The sequence below is a fragment of the Myxine glutinosa genome, chromosome 1 (genome assembly GCF_964187855.1).
Source record: "Myxine glutinosa chromosome 1, kmMyxGlut1.1, whole genome shotgun sequence".
Classification (NCBI taxonomy): Eukaryota; Metazoa; Chordata; class Myxini; order Myxiniformes; family Myxinidae; genus Myxine; species Myxine glutinosa.
In genome coordinates, this window is record NC_136261.1 from 251912471 (window position 1) to 251920323 (window position 7853).

The following is a 7853-nucleotide window of genomic DNA, read 5'->3' on the forward strand; positions in this document are numbered from 1 at the left end:
CTGCATATATTTCAAACATATGGTGACGGCATGCGAGAAAGAGCAGCTGTCGATTGAATGAGTGCTGCTCAACAGTGATTGAACGAGTTCTCCACATAGTCGAATTCCATGTGGAAAGTAAGATCTTGGTCCACATGGAGGCTGGTGTAAATTTGACAAGAATTGACTGAGAAGAAACAAAGTTATGGACACCAGAAATTTCACCGAATGCTGTCACACAGAGTACTTTTAGAGGGTTCTGGGAGACCACTTACCCCTGTTGGATTGCCCTAAGAATTTACTGTGCTATTCGTTCATCAAGCCACCTCAAATGAGTGGGTGTGCGATATAAAATTCAAATAATTAATTTTTCGGGCCACCCTGCCGGAGAGGAGTCGGTAGAAGACAGAAAGACCACCTACCTGCCTGCGGTGAGTGAGTGAAAGGTCCTAGGAGTTACCTTCATCGTGGGAGATTCCAATGATTCTGAAAATATGAAATGAAAATATGAGCCTAAAGCAGAAGAAAGGAATAAAAAAACAACAATCAGAGAAATCAGGTATCTTCCAAGGAACCTGATAATCAAGGGAAGCTCTCTGTGTTGTCGGCCAGAATCGAGACAGATGTGGGAGGTGTGGCGGTTTTGGCAGTCATTGGTGCTGCAGCTTCTGTTGGTCATCCAATGGCAGTTGGATAGGTTTCTGGGACAGTTGTGACTCATAAGATGCTTTCATCCATCATGAAAGATATGCGGAAGATGTTCGCTGATCTTTTGCACCAGCTTAACGGGAAGCTGCACCATGTTATCTTAGAGATAGCGCAAATGAAGATCGATCTGGCTGCTACGAAGCGTGTGGTCACTGAATTGGAGCATTCGGCTGAAGACACCTCAGCAAGGTTCGCTATCATTGAGAAAGAAGAATTGCCAAAAATTAAAGGAGATTTATTGGATCTTTGAGCAGATCTCGTCGACAAGCTTCTCCAACAGGAAGTGCATCTGAGGAAGCAAAACCTGTTATTGTACAGAGTTATTACCTCGATGGATGAGAACATGTACGAAACTACAGTGAAGGTTTTCACGAAATTACTTGAGATTCTCCAAGAGGTTGTTGCCAAAATCCCCTTCGTAAATGCTCATCGTTTGCCAACCAGGAGAAACAACGAGGAACCATCGTGAAACAGTCCAAACCCAATAATTGTCTGCTTGCCCGGATGCTGGATCGTGAACGGGTTCTTCATGCTTTTGAACAGCCACAGTAAAGGCAAGACCCTTGTATTGATTGGTCGATATTTGAGCAAGTATCTGTCCGCACTGTTCTCCCTCCCAAAATGAAGAAAGAATCGCTTATGGTCTTCGTAAGAAACAACATCTATCAACTAGAATTATGGTTAATGGGACTAAAGTTTTCCTTCAAACAAGAAAGCAAGGTGATCCTCCAGCGAACTGGTCGATCTGAAATGATTAATTGAATGTCTGACAGTAAAAGTGGAACGAAACTGTACATAAGTTTAAAACTCTAGGAGTGCTCCTTGTACCACACACAACTTCAGCAGATTATTAAATGTGATGCTTTTTCAATGTTTTTATCCACCAATTGGATCTTTATTCAAATCGTTTTGAATGATCATAAAATTTCGTTTATTGGATTAGCGTTAAATCAAAAGTCAGTTTTAAATACGAGGTAGATACTAGCGAATATTTCTGAACAAATACTTGGACAAGAGGTACACTTCGGTTCTGGTTTAAAAAAAATCTTTTTACGGCGTAGCCCTTAGGGCAAAGCCGTCTAGAACTGTGTTTGTCCGTCTGTATGTATGTATGTATGTATGTATGTCCCCTCAAACGGAAACCAATCAGAGCTGAGAATCTGGTCACATGACAGGGTGATGTGATTACCTCTGATGTCATTACGGCGGTATGGCGGCTGACTCTCCACGCACCGCCATTTTGATTTAAATGTTGTTCATGCCGAACATATTTTCGAACCTGTCATATATCACAATCGACATGCTCTACCTTTACGCTTTTCATTCTGTGTGAAAGATAAACAAACCGATTGTTTAAATGACCATTAAATATCGAAAGCATCGGCGTTATGTCTCTTCCAACAATACGGTACGTATAGGCCTTAGGCGTTATGACTCACCATCCGCTTCGGACAAATTAAACCCAAGTTTTTTTAAAATATTGTACAGTGGTATCGTTTCAGTAGTATCGTTTTCGTAATAATAATAATAATAATAATAATATTATAGTGAATATAAACATAACACTTTAATCCCACATAACACTTTAAACATAAAACCTCCACTTTAATGCATCAAATTTTGTGTTTTTTGGCCTCGGGGATGTAGGATGCTTCCATTGTGATGACTGCAACTTGGTTTCTGGGTCGTACCCATAAACCCAGGACTCATCGCCAGTGATCAATGTGTTGAGGAAGCTGGGATCGCTGTTCACCGTCTCCAGCATGTCCTGTGCGATCTCCAAACGGAGTTGCTTCTGCTCAATCGTTAGCAGCTTTGGTACGAACTTCGCTGAGATTCTCCTGAAGCCCAAATCCTCCTTCATAATGGAATGAACGGTGTTGAATCTTGCGGATCGTTTCCACTTGGGAATCGCCAAGCTTTACACAAAATTTGATGCAGTAGCGTTGTTCAAGTTTTTCCGTCATTTTGTCAAAAACGAAAATCCGACGGCGCTCACTTACATGTCCTCACTCATCGGCGGTCTGCCGTCGAATGACAGCTTCTGCAGGTGGAAAAAATTCACGCGTGTGCATTAGGATCGCCTACATACGTGCACCAATCAACGCCTCCCTAGCTTCTTCTTTTTTACGCACGAAAAATAAAGGTCGGATACTTTTTGAACACAGTAGTATATACTCTATTAAAACCATGGACTTCCCCTGCGCCAAACGCGGCAAACGTTTGGAGTGCGTCATTCGAGGAAGCAAATGCTTCCATGGAGCAAATAATCGCCAGTGTTGTTGTTTCTTCTTCTTCTAATCTCCCTGCATTACCTGTCCTGCCCTCCCCTTCCCCCCACCCTCCTTCCATCAGCTCCCCTTCCACTCAAACCCTTATTGCAGCTTGTCTCTGTCTTGTCTTTGTACCCTCATCCACCCCTTATTCTTCCCACCCCGTCTTCCGCCCCCATCCCCTAATTCCTCTGTGCCCCCCCCCCCTCATTCCTTCCCTCCATTCACCCCTTTGTGCCCCTCTAACCCTGGTCCTCTAACCCCGATTCCTCCCGTATTTCCCCCCCCCCCCTTGTGCCCCCTCTACCCTAACCCTGGTCCTGGCCCTAACCCTCTCCTTTCCCACCCCCTTCCCCCAACCACCCTCCCACTCCCTTCCACCACCTTCCTGTTCTGTAGCATGACGTTTTCACTTGTAATTATTTCGATTTTCATCTCGAAGAGGAAAATATGATATTTTCATCTTTTCGGCGGCCATCTTGGTTGACAGCTCAGATTCGTCCAATTAGTCTACAAAATGATGAGAGACGATCCCATATTACTGGGATGTAGGATCTATGAAGAACAATCATTGAATGTACATTTGAAAATTTATTTTGGATTCGAACTATCATAAACACATAAATCAGGATTGTGGGGTTTTTTTTGCCAGGATTTTTGCCAGGATTTTTCTCAGTGATTTTACGATGGCTGTGTTAAAACACACCGACATGCTTGTGATTTTACGCACTTGCACAGGTGATATTACACCTGTGAGGGAAGGGTTTTTGTCATTCATATCAACAAATGTAGAGAAAATCAAAATTGTTCTGTGCAGGCAGACAATCATATGGGTTTAAATGTAATATCCTCTTTTGATGGAGGTCATAGGATGAGTGCAAAGCATTTCGCTTCTTGGAGGGCCCCCAAGAAGCGGAATTGTGTTTCCCACTTGTAAAATGAGGAATCAGGCAATAGTGAGCTAAATGGTGTTTTATTGAATTTTATTTGGATTAAAATTGGCAGATTTTCCATTCTCTTCCAGGCTCCTTGTAGGATTGGATAGGAAAATGGATTAGAAGGGACAAATATTTCTATCGGTTAAACCTTTTGGCTGAACTTTTGAGTTAATTTTCAAAATTGAAGTTGGACTAAAATGAAAATAGAAAAAGAAAAAAGGGATTATGCTGGTTTGTCTTTTAATTGTTTTAACAGTGAATTCTTAAAAGGGGAGCATTGACGTCCTTAAATTGAAATCAGAAGGTTGTGATGATTTTTGAGGGAGATGATTGTGATTTTGTTCATCTTATTTTTTTCATTTCATTTTTTATTTTAATTTTCTTTTTTTTTCATTTTTTTTTTTCATTTTTTTTTCTTCATTTTTTTTCATTTTTCCTTTTTTTCCATTTTTTCATTTTATGATTTGAATGAAAGTCCTCACTTTTCTTTTCTTCCCCCCCCCTCCCCCCCCTCTCCCTCAAACCATGGCCCCATAGTGCTAAAGTGATGAGTGCGATGACACGACACAGTTCAAATGGTTAAATGATGAGTGTAACGGTTCGCACAGATAGATCAAGGCAGGGGACAGCATGAACATAAAAATCTCTGAAAGCCTTGAAAGGAAAAAAGATATAAAAACATTAAAGTAATGAGTGCGACCAATAATACACAGTTATCTTTAGGATAATAAAATGAGTGTCGTATTTCGCACAGTATTAATACCCCTAATTGTGGCTTGGTCCTATGTCAAGCTCTCATTTAATTCTTTCTCTTCTTCTTTATTTTTCAATAAAGAATTGATTTTGATTTTGATTTGAAAATGAGTCGTGCTTCTTCTTCTTCTTCTTTATTTTTCAATAAAGGATTGATTTTGGTTTGGATTTGAAAATGAATTCTTCTTCTTCTTTATTTTGAAATGCTTATACAGGAAATGTTTGTTCTGTTGAACGGAAGAAATGTTTATTGTATTATATATGTGGTAGGTGGGCAACACCACAAAGCATACCTCTTTTTTAGGTGTGCAGAAACCCTGGAACTTTTCAGCAATCAATACGATACTGAAATGGTATATTCAATGTGGTAGGTGGGCAACACCACAAAGCATACCTTTTTAAGGTGTGCAGAAACCCTGGAACATTTCAGACATTATGACGATTTTTCATGTCAACTGAATTGGTGTGATATGGTAATATGGTCGACCTGGTGTATTTTTGTTGTTGATTATATATTTTACGATTTTTGGTATGACCAAACGACAGGCAAATTAGACGCGATTTTAATTTTTTAACGATTATTTGATATTGCTATGACTTCTTGTCAATAGGTATACTCAGTGGTCAGGAGGTAGCCTTTTGCTATATGCAGTTTTATTTTTATTGATGATTATACCACATGGATGTGGTGATGCAGGAAATGTTTGTTTTTTCAAATAGATGATTATGATATGACCATGATTATAATAGTGATGATAATTATGATGATGATTTTAAAATCATGATGTTATAATTGACAGAAATTGACAGAAGATGATCATGAGGTTTTCGGTGTAAAATGATTGCACGGGCTTAAAGGACAACTTTTGAGCCCTGTAAGATTAATGAGGCATGACGAGTAATCGGGTTAACTGAAGTGTCAAAATTTCAGTTTGCTTGGATTAAAATTGGCAAATATTATATATTACGAAATTTTAATTGTCAAGAAGTTTGGGTACCATTTAAATTGGGACATTTTCTCAGTGACCTGTCTCATACCTGTTTGATTGATCTTGGCTGACTATTTCACAAATGGAGGGTTGGGTTGCCTTCAGTGGTTGCTAAGCTTGAATTTGTGATATAATGACCAGACAAGATTGAAAAATATGTCGGATATGATCCAGGGGCAGAACGGTGCTTTGTCAATTGAAAAAAGGTATAGGTCAAAGGTGTCGACCAATGATCATATATCTCCATCAGTGGATGGAACTGTTCTGGCAACATTGGGAAATGCTTAGGTATAGAGTTATCTGATTGGTTAATGTGATTTATTAATGAAGATTGATGAATTGATTTAATTGAATTGATTGATTGATGAAGGTGAAGTCTCAACAAAGAAGTTTTGAGATATTTGTGAGACATTAATGTGAAGACAACCTTGGAAAAGAGCAAGGTGGTGAGTCTATATATAGATATATGTGCGGTTACTATTCTGTGTGATTTCCCCTCCAACAGCACGGGATATCTGCGGATTCACCCATTTCATACTGATCCATTTGACCCAACTACAACACCGATCGGTGCGATTGGGGTGTGGTAAAAGCCACAGGACAGGGAGACTCTCTGGCAATCACTTGAAGTCATCAATTGCAAAGGTGGAGAGATACTTCCTGGGAGACTACTGTGTTGACCTTATAGGAAATAAGTTAGGAAATCGCGCATTTAACGTTACTCTGTATAAGGTGGAACAAATTTCGGCGATTTTTTTTACAGTACACATCGTCAATAAAGGGTACAGGCGTAATCCGAAGTGTAGTCTTGGTAGTTATCTGGTACATTGAGTGCATATAGAGTGTTACTCACACACAGGTGTAATGGGGAGTGGAGTCAGCAAGGAGAAGCAAGGTAAATTGGACTTGTCCCAAAGAGGTGTTTGTATCAATTATATGTACGACCGATATGGTGAAGAGGCTATTAGAGAGGTTGAAAATTGGTATTTGTGGACAAAGGGACACGCGAAGGAGTTTCCAAAAGATGGTACATTTGAGCGAAGTCGATTGGAGAGATTAGGACAAGAATTGAAAGCCAGGAAGCAACAAAATTTCACAGTAGACTGGCTTGCATTCCATTATTGGGATGTTGAATCCAGGAAATGGGAACAGCAAGAACGGATGACGGACCTAGAATTTAAACTAAAAAGAATACGGGATACAGTGGAGGAGATAAATGCACAACTGCCCTTGAAAACTGAAATAAAAGTGACAGTTGTCCCATCTGAATTCCCATTTGTCTCCCCAAAAAGAACAGTACAGAGAATTTTTTCGTGTTTCAGGAGATAACCAGAGATCGCAGTGGCAACTCAGGGATCTAGAGATGCAGCCCAGCAATACAAGTGCACAGGTGGACAGACCAGTCAACGACAGAAACCGGTGTTTCAATTGTGGAGAAATGGGGCATTGGAAAAGAAGATGTCCATATGTCAAAAAAACACGATTTCGCAAGGGAGAACCAAGATTAAGGGTACCAGAGTTTACCGGTACCTCAGATAATGATTAGGCCTTCATTGCTGCAGATCCCAAATGACGACTGGCCTCAACAGATTAAATCACTAGACCAATATGAATAACTGTTGACGCTTCTTGTGTCTGAAAAGTTTTCGGAGCAAGGATGATTTTTATTTTTGGCTTGTTAGCAAATTAATAATTAATTGATCAACTGCCAAAACTGGATATTTTTGGAACATGAATTAAAGATCCAGAATTAGAGTTCATTCTGGAAGCTTCATATTTGTAAATTATAAATGTGGGTTTAGGGAGCATTTTGGGCCACACAATTTTTTTTTAATAAAAGTGGAACATTGCTTTGCAAGTTTTTGGATGCCAAGTGACAAGCGTCACATGATTATAACATGGGCATTTTGGATTATTCTTTTGCATGATTGATAGGTCAGTGGTCGACTGGCATGTAAATGGATGTATTGTCAAATTTGGATACATTATAGTGGGAACCAAAGGGTAATTTCAATGTGACGTTAGAGGGGTTTTCTGAAAATAAACTTTTTGTCTATTTGTGTGATTAGTGTTAAAACATTAAGGGACAAATTTTACGAAATAAAAAAATAAAATTGACACACATCTTGCTCTGTTAATAATGGTTCCAACGTAAACACATATACATAATGCTTGGGTTGGTGTATGTTTGAGTGTCAATGTTTGTGTTTTTG